The following is a 19,149-nucleotide window of genomic DNA, read 5'->3' as shown; positions in this document are numbered from 1 at the left end:
CAAAGGTGGAAATAGAAGGTGCAGAAGAGAAGACTGAATTAAGTATGATGTTAGAAACTGTAGACACTTGGGAGGATTTAAGAATAATGCAGGAGAACGCACCTGAAAAAGAGAAAAAGGCATGGGAAATAGCAGGCTGTGTGCGAAGTGAAATGGATTTTTGGGTTTCAGCAGATGGGAGAGCTGTGTTACCTGAAGAATTAGCTAATCCCATGGCGAGAGAAATACATGGTCCAGTGCATCTAGGAAGGGATGCTATGATGAGAGTTTTTAGGCAGACTTGGTATTGCCCGAAATTCAGAATAGCAGCAGAATCCGTATGTAAGCGATGTGTTACCTGCCAACAACTGAACGTAGGCAAACGAACACCAGTCACACTGAGTCACATTGGGAGGTCAGGGGGGCCTTTCAATAGAATGCAACTAGATTTCATCGAAATGCCAAGAATCAATCGCCTTCGGTATGTGTTGGTGATTGTATGCGTATTTTCCAGATGGGTTGAGGCATACCCTACACGTAGGTGCGATACACTCACAGTGGCAAAATTGTTGCTCAGGGAGTTGATACCGCGCTTCGGGGTGCCTGCCTCTTTGGAATCGGACAGAGGAAAACATTTTAACAGCGAAATAGTGAAGATGTTGTGCTCCACACTGAATATCGATCAAAAGCTGCATTGTAGTTATCGACCAGAAGCTTCAGGAATTGTGGAACAAGTGAATGGCACTTTGAAGAATAGATTGGCTAAAGTAGTGGCATCCACATCTTTGAGTTGGCCAGATGCTCTTCCATTGGTGCTCATGAGCATGCGCAGCACACCTGATAGGAGGACAGGTCTCTCTCCCCACGAGATCCTGATGGGGAGGGCCATGAGACTTCCTACAGTTCCAACTACTGCTCTATTGAATATTACAGATGATCTGATCTTGGATTATTGTAAAGGACTGTCTGACGCCATCCATTCTGTGTCCCTTCAGGTGCATGCGGCTGAAGTTCCAACAGCGAGGAACCTGTGTCATGACCTGAACCCAGGGGACTGGGTCCTGGTTAAAAAACACGTCCGGAAGAACTGCCTAGATGTTCGCTGGCGTGGGCCCTTTCAGGTAATCCTGATCACGAACACCGCGGTGAAGTGCGGGGGGCTGCCAAATTGGATCCATGCATCCCATACTAGAAGAGTTCCAGCACCTCTAGAAGGAACAGCTCCCATCCCAGACGAAAGCCCGGAAGTGGAAGAAGAGTCGCACGAAGGGATTGAGGCAGCTGAGGAGGTGTCGGAAGAAGTTGGGAACGCATCGGATTCAGAAGAAGAGCGAAGGCAGGACGGCAGTGAGACAGAAGACGCAACTGAAGGAGAGAGCAGAAGTGAATACGACTCAGACTCAGATCCGTATCGGAGCGAGCAAGAACCAAGTGAGAGGACAAGGAATAGGAGAATAAGGCTTGGAGCTGCCACTTGGCCAACAAGAAGAAGAAGGCTAAGTTTGAGGTCGGCCCAAGAGGAAACGCTTACTCCTATATCCGAAGACTCAGATCCAGAAGAAGATATCCAGGATCAAGCCGAGGAGGGTCTTAGAAGATCAAGTAGAGTGCGAGTGCCTAGCAGAAGATACTCTACTCCCGACTGGACCTACCTTGTTGCAGATGTCTGGGAGACACAGAACAGGGAGGATCAGGGAAGTGGAACTGATCAGAACTGACCCGATCATCACAGTGCAAATAAAGTTTCTACTGCCAGGAGCGGAGACCGAAAGGTTGCTGACACTCAACATCGTTCATCCTGCTCTCCTGAGTGGAATAAGAAAATTGCTTTTAGAGACAGTTGAGTTTCCAGTTTGCTGTTCACGATATCCAATATTGGAGGGAACTCTTCTTCGTTTGGAAATGCTGGAACGAGTAGTAGAATTGCTAGGAGTGCTTATTGTTGTGGACTAAGACCATACTGCGAATGTCTTCAAAGGGGTGCAGATCTGGAAAAGTGAAGAAAGTGATCTTGATTAGAACGGACCCCTTTGTAATTGTGGATATAGAACTGATAGTACCAGGATTAGAAATTGAAAAAACGCTAACTCTCAATTTCGTCCGTCCACTTGTCTTGAGCGAAATAAGGAGAATAATCCTAGAAAAGGTTGACTTTCCATGGTGTGGTACGAACTGTCCAGAACCTGAGGGAATGATACTTCGAATGGACGTTTATGAAGAAGTAGTGTCACTCCTTGAGTCATACATAACTTCAGACGAAAATAAGACTTTTGAAAAGAAATTGTAAATTGTTGCAAGATAACCTAGCGCCGAGTGGAAGAAGAAAAAAAAATGGTAGGGGTTTCCTTTTAGCGGATGGAGAAGGGCTAGGGTTGTCTATTTTACTGGACTTTGAACTGTTTTGCGGAAACAAATTGTCAAGCTTCCAAGTGTTTCAAGAAAGACATTGCAAAAGAGAAAGACTTTGTTTGAAAAGAAGAGGAAGTGAATGCTGGAAGATAGTCGAAAACTACACTGTTTGAGAACATGGAGGCTGGCAACCCGAACCGCAGGGCAAAATGTATAGCTGTTACATTTTTAGGAGTAGTGGTTTCTCTTATAATTTTAGTGGTAACTGTTTCATTCCTAGCGGGACACGAAGGGGATGGAATCACAGCTAAGGAGGATAGGGGAGTGTCAACACCGAGAACTACCACAGTTAAGGAGAAGGGAAACATCAATGAGAAAGACAAAGCGTTGTTAGATGCAGAAGTAAAAAGGTTACACATGGATGAATCACAGGGGAATTACAAGTCAAATGCTTATGCTAAGTTGCTTTATGAATATGTTGATGCCATGGAGGTAAAGGACTGCTACGTATGTATGCAGTTACCAATTTCGGTGGAGGAGGGTATCAAATACCATCATCTCCCGTTGACATATGGAATAACGTGCAGTTTATTGTTAAGTATGTTTTATGGACGAGACGGATTTGAGTATTACTTCTCGAATTTCGACTCGACATTGCCAGAGGTTCCGAATTTCAAGCATTTGAACAAATGGGACTACTACAAAAGCGAAGACAGGTTACACAAATGGTTTATTCCGTGGAGAACGTTAGATACTTCACATGCTCGAAACAACAATCTGACTTGTCAAATATCAGAAGTTGAGAAAAAGTTTATAGCACAGGTAGATACTAGATACAGAAAGCAGAAGGCATTGAAGGCATCAGGACAAGGGGAAACAGATTGGACCAAGGAGGAAAGGGCACAACAACGAAAAGGAAGTATTGGTCCAATTGCTTTGGATAAGGAGAAACGGGGGAAACTGTGCATTCACAGGAGTTACTCCTACTATGAAAACGTTTTTGTAGGACAAGTCAATTGCGAACATGCTTTTCAATTAGAGTACTACTCTAAGAACTTCATGAAAGGGATGCAAGCAATACCAAATGTATATTTTATATGTGGAAGATATGCCTATGTGAAGTTACCAGATAATTGGTACGGATCATGCTATCTGGCTGTTGTCTTCCCTAAAATATATCATGTTGAGAATTTAGACACGCCTAAGAAAGAAATATCAACTAGATGGAAGCGAGGGCTAGGTGCAGCAGAAGTAATTGGAGATGTAATAGGTGCTGCATTCCCTTTCTTAGGATTGATAATGAATGACATTAAGATCAGGAGGTTAGCTACAGTCGTAGATAGACTGTCTGCCAGTACTGCAAGGTCCTTGATGCTGATAGAAGGGGAGATGCAATCGATTAGGGCAATGGTTCTTCAGAACCGACTTGCTTTAGATGTTCTGTTAGCAAAAGAGGGAGGAGTCTGTAGGGCCTTGAAGGTCCAGGAATGCTGTACTTACATTCCAGACAATTCAAAGCCTCTAGAGAAGTATATACAAAACATCACTGCCATACACTACGAAATTGAGGACCTGGCAAAGGTAAATGTGTGGGAAAAAGTAGGCCATGGAATGGGTGAAGTTGGTTTGCCAACTTAGGAAAGGGTATCGTTTGGTACATATTGAAGCCCATCATCATAGTAGTGATTTGTGTAATTACTTTGTGGGGATTGGTGCGGTTGTATCAATGGTATAGAGCAAATAGGTTACAGAGAGCTATGAAGAAACAGGAAGAAGAGTTGACAGCGATGCAGGACACCCAATACAAAAGTCTGAAAGCATTAGAGAGTATGAAAAGAAGTGGTACTGTCCTGACTTCACTTTGAAGGTTCTACATTTTTAGTGTCATGGTGATGATGACCCCTGAAGGTCATCAAAGGGGGGACTGAGAGAGCACAAGTTCGGAAAAAAATGTATAAGTACGCCATATTTACAAGCACGTAGTTAGTTCACATGTACTTTGCACCAGAGTGTTTATATTTAAAAGTGAAATACACAGAGTGTCTTATATTCAGTGGTGAAATGCATAGAATGTTTAAGTAGAGTAACAATAATCATAACTGTGTGAGACTAATGTAGAAATGTTTGGGATGAATATGAAAACCTCATGTTCTCATGTTACAGGAATAATGTAAGAGTTGAATGTAACTCTTAAAAACCCAGTATTTTGTGTAGGCCTCATGGCAATTCACAAGCAAATCTAAACGTGCTGCTAAAATAATGTGAGACAAGGTTGACATGGTTCTTTCAAAATGTACTATTGAACTTAGGGTTAAAAGTATATGCTTTATAGATGTGTTATTTTAGAAACGTATGCTAGTTAAGAATGTTTGCTGTTTAAATCAAGTTAACGTTTTAAGAGTGCAGGAAACCTGCTGCATGTAAATCAAGTAGGCCAGAGCCGATAATGTCATGAAGTCTGAATCGTCATGTGCTCGTTAGAGGAGAGGTCGTGAGGTGTCCAGTATGAAGCTCTGAGAGTGTTTTATGGCCTAAGATATGGTGAAGTCTGGAATTTGAGGCCCACTGCAGGAAGAGCTGTATGCAGGTGCGAGGGTCCTAATCAGCTCGAATGAAAGGGACTTTGTTCAGTGGCGCCTTGCGCAGGCCTGTAGGAGTTTCCAGGAATTTCAGGGGGTATCAGCGCACTGAAGAAGCTGCCTGGGAACCAAGGTCAACTTTAACGAGGGTCTTCAAGAGTACCATCATGGAGTTTGCCGCGGAAAGATGTACCACGTGAGGGGCGTCCCAAGGGGCGTTTCTATTGGAAATGTGATTTGGTATTAGGGAAAGTGACCCGGGAGGAGAGCAGAGCAGATGATTTTGGGAGCCTAAGGAAGCGGATGGGTAGGCAGATAGGCTGATCAGGAGAGACCCATTATCAGAGAAGAGACAAAGAGAAGTGCGTGATCTTCTTAGGAAGTCACCACGGCTGACACCTAGAGGGTTAAGATCTTGTTAAGTAGGGATGTCATTTAGTATAGTGTAGGGGCAGACTAACCTTAATTTTTTCTGTAATGACTTTGAGGTTGCAACTTGTATCCATTTTAGCAACCCTGATGGTATTCGAACTTGTACTTATTATTTTGTTCTTCAGACTCAGACTATTCAAGAAGTTCATGTTTATAGTGATTCCGATATACCTGTTGAATCTCATCTTGAGAAGTTTGTATCTTCAGTTATCCTTGACTTTATATTAAATCTTTAAAACTTAATTTTGGTCAGTGGTCATTTAGAGTGGTGTAAGTTCTTAAATTGATTGTTTACTTCGAGATTACCTTTTACTCAAGACAGGTACCAACGATTCAGTCGACAGGAAATGGGATTTGGTAAGAAAATTAGTAACCAGTAATCCCGCGTTAGCAGTACCTCCCACCTATATCACTCTTGTGACCATGCCATTACTGTTTGTTTTTTAAGGGATTCAGCAACCACAGAACTAAAACCCAGGGCGGGTGTGTCCTTGATCTGCCCTCTTGTGTCCCCCCTTCCATGATGCCTGACTTGAATGCTGCACTCTGGCATAGACTTCAAAGAGTGTCTCTCCCTTGAAACAATGCTTTAGGAATGCTGCCCTCCAACGTGGCATCAGTAGTAAAGTGCTATGGGTTGTACGGGTTGGAGGGTATGATGGCTAGGCTTTGCTGTAGCTCTTATGTTATGTCCCAGTAGCTGGGACTTCCCTAACCAGCATAGACCTGAACATGTCTTGTACCTTATCTGACAAGATGGGTGGAAATGACTTGACAGCTACCTGTGCACCTAGCGTGCATCCTTCGGGATTGCTTCTGGTTCAGTGGTGCATGCCCCCCAATCCAAGAGAGAGGGATTAGACTGAAGTGAATGAAAGGTCATGAGCTGCATTCGAATCTCTGTGACCGCTAGCATGACCTGCAATCTAGATTGAAGACTGGATTCCTGCAGTCAGCGATATCATTGCTTGCGGACTATTCTATTTAAATCTTCTAGTGAAACTTTACGTCAGTGGTTACAAAACTTTTTTGACCAGCTGCACCCTTGACCTATAGGCTGTTGGCCACGGCTCCCCATTATGTTACTTTTTTTTTTTTTTTTGCAGGTTTGAGGATATAAGCCCGGCCTCTGGAGTACTTCCATTTTTCTCCCTGATAATAATTGGGATGAAGCGGATGAAGGTATAATAACCATAGAAGCAACAATATAGAAATATAACAGTTGTTTCATAAAAAACTTTCATTGGTTAAGTCAGAAACAGTACTCTTCAGCGCTGGGGCATTCCACTCTTGGACTCTCTAAACTGAAATGACTGGGAAAGAAGTGAAGGGAACAGAATAAAGTTGAAGGCATAATAAGCACTGATGAGAGAGGATGAATGCATAAATAATTGTTTCTCATGCACGCATTGTGGCTGTAGGAACAGAGATCTGTTCAGGTATTTTAAATATAGCCTTGAGTTCACTGCCCTGTATGAACCTACTCTTAAAACCCTCTTTCTGCGGGTCCTGGTCTGAGCACGCCACACAATGACATTTAGGCAACCAGCCTTCTCTGGTTCCAAAGGCAGCTGAAACTGCCTGTTCTGTCATTATCTGTAGGTGACCCATAGTAGGAACCTGCAACGTTAACGATTCATTCGGTTCTCCACAAGAGGCATCAGACGCCATGTTCTTTATCTTGTCCATCTTTAGCGCCATCACTGTATGCCTGTCAGCAGCATCATAACTTATTGCAGGTTTACTTTAAATACACCCTGCATGCGTATCTCCAGAGAATGCTGCCATCTTAGAGTTAGGCGGCAGTCGAATTGGACATGAACACGGGTCTAAATGCACCCACAACAGAGTCAGCATGATGCTGTCCACAAACCCCTGCATTTCAATGCTCCCAGGTCTTGTTCCACTGCTGATCAAGCGCTAGGCCATTTTCAACATTGCTGTAAAACGCTGAGCGCAGTAACAGCCGGGTCATCTATAGCTGGACCCCTTACCCTGTACTCACTCTCGTTAATGGACTCTCTACAGCGCCAGGATACCCGTAGGGTGACAGTCTGCGCTGTACAAGAACGAATATACAATACAATACAGCAGACTATCTGTAATACACTTACACCACTTCTAGCAAAAGTTTAACACTTTTTAAACAATAAATATTTTGGCTCACTGTCAAAGAAAACAAAAAATAGGACGTGGGGATGAAGGGCTTCTGTTTTTATGAACTTAGTGGAAGTGGCGTAGAGTGGAAGCCATCTTAAATGGAAATAAGTAACTTTGCCTTGGAGAAAGTTTCTGTCAGCAAAAAACTGAGGGGCATATCATCAAGGCCCCGCGATAAAATAATCGCTGCTTTAAAAAAAAGCAGTGATAATTCCATCGCACTATCAGCAAGGACACGCTAATGCGTGTTTCCATGCCCCAACGCCATTTACCTTAATGCCCAGCTTTGCATCTCTAATGAGATGCAAAGTGGGCGTTCCTGACCAAAATAACGTGAGAAATGTCGCTTACCGACATTTCTCCAATTAACAAGCTGCACGCTAATCTGCATAGCCATAAGAAAAGTAGCGCTAACCTCTCTTAACGCTACTTTCCTTACACCTGCTTTCAATCTGACTTAGCCATTACATCCAATAGGAGGGGGATATTATGGCTAAGTCTGCCCTGCCCTCTCAGCAAGCTATCGCCTATGTTTGTGCGATTATCGCTGGATTCCAGAGATAATCGCAAATTTTGCAGCTAGCGCTTGGATTTTTATGAAATTGGAGATAAGCGTTGCTGATAGCACGCTATCTCTGCGATAGATGAAGAAACTAGTCAGTCAGTCAATAAACTTTATTTCGGTTTTTGTTCAAACCATAAAAGTACATATACAGTAATGACACAATTAAAAATACATTTGTTATAAACACATATCTGCTAAAGTGCCAAAAGTGCAAACAAGTTTATTGACTTAATAAACTAGTCATTAATGTCTGCAATAAAAAGTGTTGTCATTTTCTGAAACACGAGTTTCCAGACTCCTGGAAGTGCCACCGAAGATATTTTTCTACATGATACGTTGAAAAAATGCTGAAGATAGTCATCATTTAAAAAAAGTTGTTTAGACCACACTTTTGAGTTACATTTTATTGAGAAAGACAATGGGCCACACCAATTCTAGAAACCACAATTTACGCAGCATGCTTCCTAATGACATGTTTTTCATCTACATACACACATTGCAACAGAAACCTAACTCGTGAGCTTATCATAACTGAAACTTGTCACACTCGATTCCAGACACGGAAGCAACTGTATTGTGAGAGGTATCTTTATAATCCTCACCTGTCCTCTCGCAATTAGCAGGTTGTGATGTATTGCTGGGGGATAGAGGTCGAGAAGGAAGACACAGTGACTTATTGTTATTGGCATCGCAAATTACAGGCAGCGACAGAAAACAGGTCCGGCAAGTTCAAGGCCATGCAGGTTCAGGCAGAGCAGGAGTGATGACGTGTTATCCTCAGATAGGTCTTCCGCCCCCTAGTGGCGTTTCCTACCCAGACAGGCCACGAAGTGAATGGGACGGAGAGGGGCTCAAATGAATCAAGCCTCCTCTATAGCAGTGTAACCACGTTTGCATATAGTAAAAAAAAAAATAAAAAAAAAAAGAGCATTTCCCATTTCCTCCAGACAGAGGTCGACAAAAGATTGAAGGGACAGAGATTACGTTTTTGGAGTCAAGGGGTCGTTATTTCAGGTAAATAGAGCCCCCTAGATCCCCCTTTCAAGGCCCCCCCCAAAAAAAACTGGGGGGGCTAAGCCACCCAAAGCCCCCCCACCCCTCCCCCACACTTTAAGCCCTGCTTCCTCTGCATAATTCTCATAATTGTATCACGGACACCGCTTCCCGCAACTCAACCTTGCGATGTTTGTGCGTATATCAAAATTACAAACGTATACATTCACACAACTGTCAAAATTTTAACATCATCACCATCCTCCGACATGATGTGTGCCAGGTGGGGCACAAGAAACACTGGGGCGCATGAGGAGCCATGGGGGGCATGGAGCAGGCTGCATATGGTCTCATACCCCATTGGGTTATTGTACCGCAGCCATCTCTTTCTTTTGTGGCTTTTGTTAGATATCATTCACACCTTCTAGCAGTTGGCATCATAAAATGTACCGTACTACGCTGCAGCCCTATTTTTGCTGCATAATTTAGTTAGCACTGCAACATAATTTTGTCCTCCATCGCTGTATAATTCTGTGGCCCCAAAGCAGACAGCACATGTTAAAAGTGCTTGTGCATGAAGCAGAGACCCTAAAGCTTGCAAACTTAGTTTGGTATACGTGCAAATCCTGCATTGCCGCTCCTTGGTGAGTTGCACTACTTCTGCAGAAACAATGCCAACGGAGGTACCAATGGGTGAGGCGGACTAGCCTCAGGGTCCTGTGACCTCAGTGACAGAGTCACTGTCGCTCTAGCGTGTACTGCTTCGTAGGCCTGCCCAGAAGACTGAAGGTGAACTTTGGTATGGATTGTGGGGGACAGACCTTCAAGGTTAACCCACTTTTGCCACAGCTAGGGACATGCTGGTGCTAAGACACCAGGGCTTCTAAGGTCTAGCAGGCCTTCTAAGGTCTAGCATGGGAATGTGTTCCATTAGGAGAGAAGGCTGAACCTGGTTCCCAGTTCCAAATTCGGCATCTCTGGCTGTAGTGCCACATCTTCTCCCCCACTGAACACCATACTCTTCCACTAAAAGAAACTCGCACTGCTCCGCTATAAACGCCTGGAAACAACTCAATTCAAATTATGCACTAGACAAGAGTAATATTCTATCTGAAAAAACAGTAACAACCTCCTGGAAAAAGCAAACACTCACAGGGAATGCAGGACTGAGTAAAGTATGTGTAATGTAAGCAGGAACAACATGCTTACCTTAATGCTTGTGCACTTGTTATTCAGAAATCAATGAGTTTTTTTGCTTGAAAAGCTAAGTACATGACTACAGGGCCCGGAGGTTTCAATGTCCATTGCTTAAATCTTTACAAAACATAAGGTGTATGGTTTTAAAAGACCACATTCATGAACATAAAGCTGCAGGACACTACACATGTCATAAACTAATAAAAGAAAAACAGCTGATAAGGATCACATGAAACATTTTCTACACCACGCATCAACCAGATATCGCAGTACCCCCAGGAATGGTTAACTTCCTCACCTGAGGAAAAAAAATGCTACTCAAAGACGAGAAAAAAGTAGTGCTCCACTGGGAAAGTCTGTTAAGTGGCGCTAATGTTTTTGGGTGTGAATAAAACTAATCTGGCAACTTTGTGACCACTCTGTCTTGCTTTAAATTATTTAGTTTAACTAAGCTACTACATCTGTGGGTTGAGGTTCAGCCTCTAAATAATAGTTTTGGTCTTGTGTGTGCAATCTGGAGGTATGCTCCAACAGTGATGAGGCAGGGGTATGGCAGCAGAATATTGCACAAGGTCAACTGTGAAGGAGGGTCTCACTTTGCTTAAACAAACCAGTACACTTTGTAGCAGAAATCACTTGAAATCATAATGTAGAGAATAGCCAGGTGTTTATCATTTTTAGTAGGATATGTGTTCCAGGGATGAAATGTTAGCTAATTGAGCCTAGAAGTGCCTTGAACACTGAAAGAGCTCTACAACATCCGCAGCGCTTGTTTTTTTTTTAATTGTAATTTTATATAGCGCAAACTCAACGTAAAGGTATCAGAGCGCTTTACATGAGCACCAGTTGCATTACAGATGGACATATTCCTATTTTTTTTTCATCAATACTATATAGTATACTTTTTGGGAAAAAATAAACTTCACAATGTATGTCAGTTAATACAAGCATCGTCATTGCACATTGTTGTTGAAAACTTCATTTTGATAGCGCTGCAGTTAATCATGGCTAACCCTGGGCGTAGTTCGCGTAGTAGCGCTACGCAAAGTGCAGTTCGCACTATGTGTAGCTACACAAACTGTGTAGTGCACTGTGCAAAATGCTGTTCGCACTGATTACACAGTGCCAGATGCTTGTCCGCACTGTGCAATCAGTGCAAACCGCATCATGCACAGTGCAAGCAATCGTTTTCTGCCGCTTAAGTAGATTTGTACTCGAGCTGCAGCTTTCTCAACGCAGACTGGTAGTTTCTCATTGTGAGCGGTCGCGAGCATACGCGATCACTCGCAATGAGAAACCTGAGCTCCCCGCGTTAAAAATCTCACCGGGAGGTTTATTTTCCATGCTCGCGATCGGCAACTTGATGTTGCTGATCGCAAACGAGGAAAATGTCTCACTGGGATGTCATTTTGCTCACTCGCGGTCGCCAACTTGACGTTGAAGACCGTGAGCAAGCAAAAAATGACCGCTACGTATGTGTGCACTGGGCAATTTGAAATTCACGTAGAGCAAAGCAGCGCAAACTTTGCAAACTACCCTGGCGTTGCGTAGTACTTTGCCCAGGGTTAATCACGGGCAGTATTTTTAGTTCTTTTTGCTGAAAATGTAGTTTATGACTTTGGCATCGACCACAAATGGGGTAAAGTGTGTTGAGATTTTACTAAATGGTATTAATACCAATACTGAGAGTGAGTGAGTAAGTTATTTTTCTGGTGAGGCAAATACTTCCATTTATGAGTTTTCTTCATATAAATGAGGAATTACTTGTGGAATTTTGGGCTTTACACTCAGTGGCGGCTTGTGACATTTGAAAGTGGTGAGGCGAATCACGGCAGCAGGTCTCAGGGCTCACGGCTAACGGGAACAAGCCATGTACCCCATGTCTCTGCATTTCACTGCCACACAAATCTTAATTTAAGCAAGCATGGGTTGGAACAAGAAATGGATCGAGGGCAAATGAGACACAAGCCAATTAATTCTCAACCTTGCTTCCAGACGTGTGAGACTCAAGGTCACTGCTATGTGACATCAAGAGCTGCAAATTTGGAAAAAAATGCTGGTGCAACATAAACCACAACTAAAATCTAATACTCAAAAGGGAAGTTCATGAAAGACATTCCAGCAGATTCAGCAGAGACATAATCGTGACAGGAAGCTGGTCCAAATTATTTCTCTCAATGACTCCATTGCCTTGTGTACACAATACTGCCTGCCCTCCCCCAGATGAAGTGCGTTGCCCAAGATCACACAAATGTAAGAAGTATGAATGAGACTACAGTAATTGTGTCTTGATCTGTAGGCAGCAACCTGACCTATAGACCGCCTGCCCAGCTTTCTGTGGCTTCAATACATCAATAAAAAGAAAATGTGTACATTTCAACCTTACTTTCAAACATCCCCAATGTGTCGTTGAATCCCGTGCAGTTTGCAACAAACGAGCTTCCCATCCTGCAGTGCAATGGAGGATCTGACAAGCAGTTAATGTATTTTCTTATTGCACATAATACACCATGCTCAAAAAGACCTGCATTCTTTTTGGGCGAGAGGCTGTTAAACAAAAGTGTAAGCTTTTAAAGAAATAATTATGAAAATAGTCGATTTGCATACCAGACAGTGGCAGTAGCCTCTACGCGCATTAATAGTCAGTTACCTAACTGACTATTAATGCGCTGAGCTGAAGGTCCCAGTTTCCACGTCAGCCTCGACAAACCATAATTTCGCAATATCTGATTCCCTAATGCCAGGACGCCCCTTAGCTGGGGCAGCTGTGCGCTTAAAAATGGAGTTAACATAACATAACATAACATAATGCTGAAGTGTTAATGAAATCAGTTACTCTGTGTCTGGAAATCTGTCATGAACATAACGATCTGGGGTTTTCCAGAACACACGCTGACATTCCACTCCAGCTTCCGAATGTGCATTGCGACGTGCCGCATCCTTACATCCAGTGAACTTCATCAGGCAGGGCTGGCCTTTGCTCAGAAAGCGCAATGAGCGAAAACAAGTGTCACTTTCCTACTCATCCTCGTGCTAGACAGAGAGAGAAAACAGGAGAGGTAAAGACTTACTTCAAGCTGTGGGAGCAGGCAGGCCCGGACCTTCTCTCTTGATCTTGCCGATCAGTAGCAGTTTCCCTGCTCTTAATATTTTTTACGGCCATGTAGACTAACACCACTGTCCATATGTGCAGTTCTTTACACTGTAAGATAGGTGGCGCAGCCCTCGTCATGATGTCTAGGGATTTGGTGCTGCTGGCCTAAAATTATATAATGAAGAGGCCTGCACACAAAATTAAAACATCCGTGAAATAAAAATGCCACTGCCCACACAATTACATTTTAAAACACACCACGGCAGCACCAGCACGGTGGGCCGGGTGATCCAGGGGGGCCCCTGCTTGCCACCCCCTTTGGATGCCCATGCGTTACTGACATCTGTTTATGCATATCAAAGCGGAGACAGCATTACTAACACACAAAAAAGACTATCAGGCTTATTTACAAGCCCCTTCCGCCGCCGTATGTCACTTTTTCCCCATATTAAAAGTGACGCACTGGTGGCGCCAGGGGCTTGTAAATAAGCCCCTATATTCTGCAGCGTCACAGCTAGACTGCCTGCAAAAACACAGTCAGAAAAAGATGTTAGGCTACGGTAGACATTCGCAGCAAGATCAGAGGCCTGCAGAGAGGCTTTACGGGTTCTGTTCGTGGCGCCTGTGGCTGCTTTTGATGGTGCACGGGGTGCACTGGGGTGCTGCGGCGCACAGATTGGGAACTCCTGCTTTATTGAAATAAGAGTTCTATATTTTTTTAAAGATATACAGGCACGTGCATCAAGCAAAAAAAGCTTCGCAAAAATAGCAAATTGCAAGAAAAGTTTGTTTGAGAGCACAATTCAGCCCTTCCCAATGCAGGAACCCAAATTACCGAAAAGCAAACAAACTCGCACAAAAAAGGACTCGCACATATTGCGAGAAGCAAATATGAGAATCCCTATTTGTGATTTCCTTAACAGCGATTGTGAATTGCGATTCGCTGATAAAAAGGCGCAAACCAATGCATGTAAACTCGCAAATAACGATTCGCATGAAAATCGCAATTTTGCAAGTTCAGAATAAGGGGAATCACAATCAGGTGGTAAAGTTGTGGATAAAAAATCACACAGGTGAACCACTCAGAAACTTATATAAACTGACCCAGAAGGCCCCTGACGCTTTTCACAATGGCAGCGCTCTACGTGATGGTGACGAGAAGGAGGATCCATGCAGCAGCACAGCGCAGAGGGAGAATACAGGAGCGGATTTTCCGAGTGCTCACCATATTGCTGGGACAAACATACAATGAAATCTACAATAAGTACAGGCTGAACGGTGCAATGATCCTACATCTAATAGCAAAATTGGAACCCCTAATCCAGCGCCAAACCTGCAGGACCCATGCCATCCCTGTTCATGTACAGGTCCTATGTTGCCTGCATCTACGTGCCACACGCAGTTTTCAGGGGGTAGTAGCTTTAGCTGGAGGGGTATCACAAAGCTCCCTTTCACATTTCTTCAAATCCTTCCTGGACGTCATGATGACAAGGACCCACATCACCTTCCCCACAACCCAACAGGATTTGAACAAGACAAAACTAGACTTCTACCAGGTCGCACAGTTCCCTCATGTGATTGATTGCATAGATTGTACTTGTGTTCCCATTTGTCCCCCAGCAGCTAATGAATACATTTTCAGGAACAGGAAATCCTATCATTCAATCAATGTGAAAGTAGTGTGCAATGCAAACCATATCATAACAGGCATTGTGGCGCAATACCCTGGAAGCACCCATGACTCCTACATATTTCGACACAGTGGCATCCACACCTGTCTGCTCAGGGCTGAATTTGGCGAAGGACATCTGCTCAGTAAACACATAAACTTATATTCTACATAAATAGACAAAATGGAAATGCATACCAGTCACTAACCCTTTGCTTACTACCCTGTAGGTGAGAGTGCATATGCCGTGCGGAAGTACATATTGACGCCATACCTCAACCCAGCCACTCCACATGAGCAGAGGTACAATGCAGCACACATCATCACATGTAATGTTATTGAACATACGTTTGGACTACTGAAAAGTCGCTTTCGAAGCCTACACAAAACTGGTGGTGAGTTGCAGTACCGTCCAGAGACCTACTGCTGGACTGTGGCTGCATGTCCCATGTCGCACAATATTGCCACCAGGAGGGGTATACCCATTGAGGTGTCCGACAGTGAGTCTGAGGGGAACAACCAGCCACCGGCACAACTCCGACAAGCATGGGGCAAGCTCAGCAAAAGGGTAAAGGAGAAGTGCAAACATCACACAACATTATTTCTGAGGTATGTAATGATGAGACAAGACAGTTGAATTTCAAACAGAAACGTTTTTACTAACATGAGTTCATGTAGTATTGTGTAGCCACACAAAGAATGGTGCTAAATAGAACTGTGATTATATTCAATAAGTAGAAAATTAAACTATTCCAGGTCCTGGAAGTCAATCACTAACATGTTTTTGTCCGTGGTTACGTCACCATGGGCAAATGAATAAGGAGATGTCATCCTAGCGCTTCCTGCCACGCTCCCCAAAACGCCTTTTGCCTGCATCTGCAACATCCCCCTGGTGTGCAGCGGAAGGTGTTGTGCTGCGGGTATTGCATCTCCTGGCAGTGGACACTGGCATCAACAGGTAGCTAAGGCTGGATGCCTCCTCACTACCCTTATCCCTGTTACATTGCTGCCACCAACAGTAGCAACCTGGATCTGTTCCATGGCAGTGGTCACTTGTCTAAGGGCCCTTGCCACATCCCCACAACAATGGCAACCTGGATCTGTTCCATGGCAGTGGTCACTTGTCTAAGGGCCCTTGCCACATCCCCACAACAATGGCCCATATCTATTTGCATGGCAATGGAGCGACGTGAGAGCAGCGTAGTGGTGTTGCTATACCAGGTCCAACAACAACCTTTGCAACACCACTACGCTGCACTCACGTCGCTCCATTGCCATGCAAATAGATATGGGCCACACATTTGGAGCCTGGTCATCCTGAGCAGCAATGAAGGCACTTGAACTGCGCCTCCCTCCTCGTCGGACCTGTGCCTGGGGTGTAGGTGTTGTGTTCACAGGTGGCTGGCTAGTCACAGGAGTGGGTGCAGGAGCCAGCTCAGATTCCATGGGCTGCAGTGATGGAACTTGGGCCCGGCGTTTGGTTTGTGCGTGTTGTGATTGCTGGGGAACAGGTGTCTCCACGTCAGTCTCTGCAATGTGTAGACATTCACTGTCTTCTGAGTCTGCCTCTGCTGCATCTGTGATGTGAAACAGTGCTATGTTAATTTGTGTTAAGGTTACTGTTGCATGGCATTCCGCATACTTGGCTCATATTAAATCACTGACTGCCATGCATTGTTGGTGTGTTTAACTTGCCATTGTTGTGTTTGACTACCCACTTGCCTGACATGCCTACAACTCCCATAATGCATTTGGCGTATGAAGTAAAACATGGACTGGAGTTTGACCTGTACACTGGGGTTGGACTGAGGGGATGTGCCTGATTGAATAGTACTTTGAAGTGTATGGTTGCAAGCATCTTACCTTGTGTGGTACTGGCCGCTCTGGATGTGGCCAGCTGGATCATTCCCACCACTTCTTCTGGCTGGATTGTGGACTCCACCAGGTCCTCCAGGGCTGTATTCTCAGGGACTGTGGATGTGCCCCACCAGTACTCCTGGCCTCCTTCAGCCTTTCTGTTATTTGCTCCTTGGCACGGCTGCGAAGGTCGTACCATCTCTTATTGAGGTCATCTATGCTGCGATGTGTGACCCCCTATAACATTCACCTTGCTCTTGGTACGTAGCCATATCCTGAATTTTTCTGCCTCAGGCACTTTCAGTGAGAGTTTCCCAAAGAGCTTGCCATGGCTCTTGGACACCTCCTCTATGAGGTATTCAAGTTCCCTCTCACTGAATTTTAACTTGCGCCTCCTGGGCGGGGCATTCTCCCCTGATGTTGTTGGATCCATTCTGGTGCACAGAAAGTAACTGCAGACAAAGTTGGATGGTGAATCTGCTCAGCTCCAGCACTCTGCTTCCTCCTCTCACATTCTCTGGGCACTGACTGAAGCATGGGCTGGATGACTTCCTGGTTGTGATGTCATCAGCATGCTTTCAATGCGACACGTATTTTACAATTTTGCAATCTCACAAATTGGGAAATCACAATTTGCGAGATCGCAAAATGCGAAATCGCAAATTGACTTTTCCGGGATTTGCGCGTCGCACTTGAGGAATCCCTATTCGCAATTGAGAGTAATAATAGTTTCTGGTCCGCCCGAACCACTCACAATAGTTAACAATAGTTAAAACTATTAGATTTGAGCGCTTTTTCTTTAAAATAACTTTAAGAAGCTCTTTAAAAACTTGAACAAGTTGTGACATAACAATTAATTTGGGGGAGACTGACACACAGTGATTAGATCTTGTGTTAAAATACATTGTATCCTAATTGGATTGGCTTTATATATCGACGCGGCCTCTACCAGTATTGGGTTAGGACAAATTAGCAATACATGATACAAATCTTGTGGACCGCCATTGCATAAGTCACATTTGCCTAAAGAATTGTTTGTGGTGTCCCATCTAGCTGTATATGTTTTTAAAGGGAGAATTCCGAATCGCAAAAGAAGGATACAGTGCCTTACACTGTGTCCTACCTGAAATTGTAAATATTGTTCAGGGGGTTTAAATACTATGTTTTCCAAGAAAGATTTGTAATGTTTTAATTGGATACAATATTCATTGTCCATTTCTTAGCTTATGCTTGGCATCATATGTTTTAGGAAGAGCGTCAATTACGCTGTAGACCATGCCTGCAAAAGTGCAACAGTGCATTGTGACACCTCAAGGGCTTTTAAGAGGTTCCTATTGAAGGTGTAGCAGGACGCACCATCTCTTAAAGTCTCCAATTTTAATATGTATTATTGTGTCTGGAGCTGCATGAAAGAGATTATACGCCCATCATATGATGTTGGAGACAACTCGAGCAAATATGGGGGCTTTATCTCCGCTTTTTTTAGCTTAAAAAGCCAAAAAAGCTGAGATAAAACTATCATCTCCCTATTTACAAGAGGGTGCTAACATGCATAATTCCATGTTAGCACCCTTTTTCCCCAACGCCTCTCTTTGCATCTCTAATGAGATGCAAAGGGGGCGTCACTGGGCGTACCCCGGATTTACAACCTTGCAAATATCGCTGATGTTCACATCACAATATTTACAAGGCTGCCCCAGCATTTTAGCACACATTAGTTTTTGGAGAAAACAGCTGTTTTCTCCAAAAACTAACATCTGCTAAAATGCAGACTTACCTATCCCCAACATTGGGGTGGATTATGCTGATAAGACTCTGTGGGTCGTATCAGCAAGGTTATCGCCATTTTGCAGGGAACATCATTCGAAAACCAGCGATGGTCCCTGGGAAAGGGCGATAACCTCGCTATCTCTGGAATTTTTATCGCCCTGGAATAACGCATTGTTAATAACACACTACCAGGGCGATAAATTCCAGAGATAGCATTTGATAATATAATTATCATGCCCCATGCTCGTTGAGAGAGCTCAAGGAGTAGAGCTTGAACAGGGACGTATTGGGATACTTTTAACAATTTCCGAAGGATAAACCCTTCCTTTACTTTTATTGATTTCCATGTTTTAATTTGTGTATGTTCCATGGCGTAAGATAAGATTGGTGGGATTTCCATGCCATAGACCTCCAGCAAAGGTATTAAATGTCTATTGCCCTGTTGATCCATACAATCTCTGTAGTGCCCCAACATGGGAATCTTCAGTTATGATGGGTATGCTGG

General features: G+C 43.9%; 1 long non-coding RNA gene across 11 annotated transcripts in view; it reads left to right on the top strand.

Annotated features, from left to right (window-relative positions):
* Nucleotides 1–19,149, top strand: part of LOC144770702 (uncharacterized) — a 175,887-nt gene that overhangs the window by 41,491 nt on the left and 115,247 nt on the right. For all 11 annotated transcript variants that reach the window (XR_013598989.1, XR_013598986.1, XR_013598982.1 and 8 more), the window contains exon 4: nt 15,248–15,626. This is a non-coding gene — a long non-coding RNA (uncharacterized LOC144770702). The remainder of the gene's footprint in view (nt 1–15,247; nt 15,627–19,149) is intronic.

This window comes from Lissotriton helveticus, chromosome 7 (genome assembly GCF_964261635.1).
Source record: "Lissotriton helveticus chromosome 7, aLisHel1.1, whole genome shotgun sequence".
Taxonomy (NCBI): domain Eukaryota; kingdom Metazoa; phylum Chordata; class Amphibia; order Caudata; family Salamandridae; genus Lissotriton; species Lissotriton helveticus.
The sequence above is the reverse complement of the archived record's forward strand: the minus strand, read 5'-3'. Positions and strand labels throughout refer to the sequence as shown.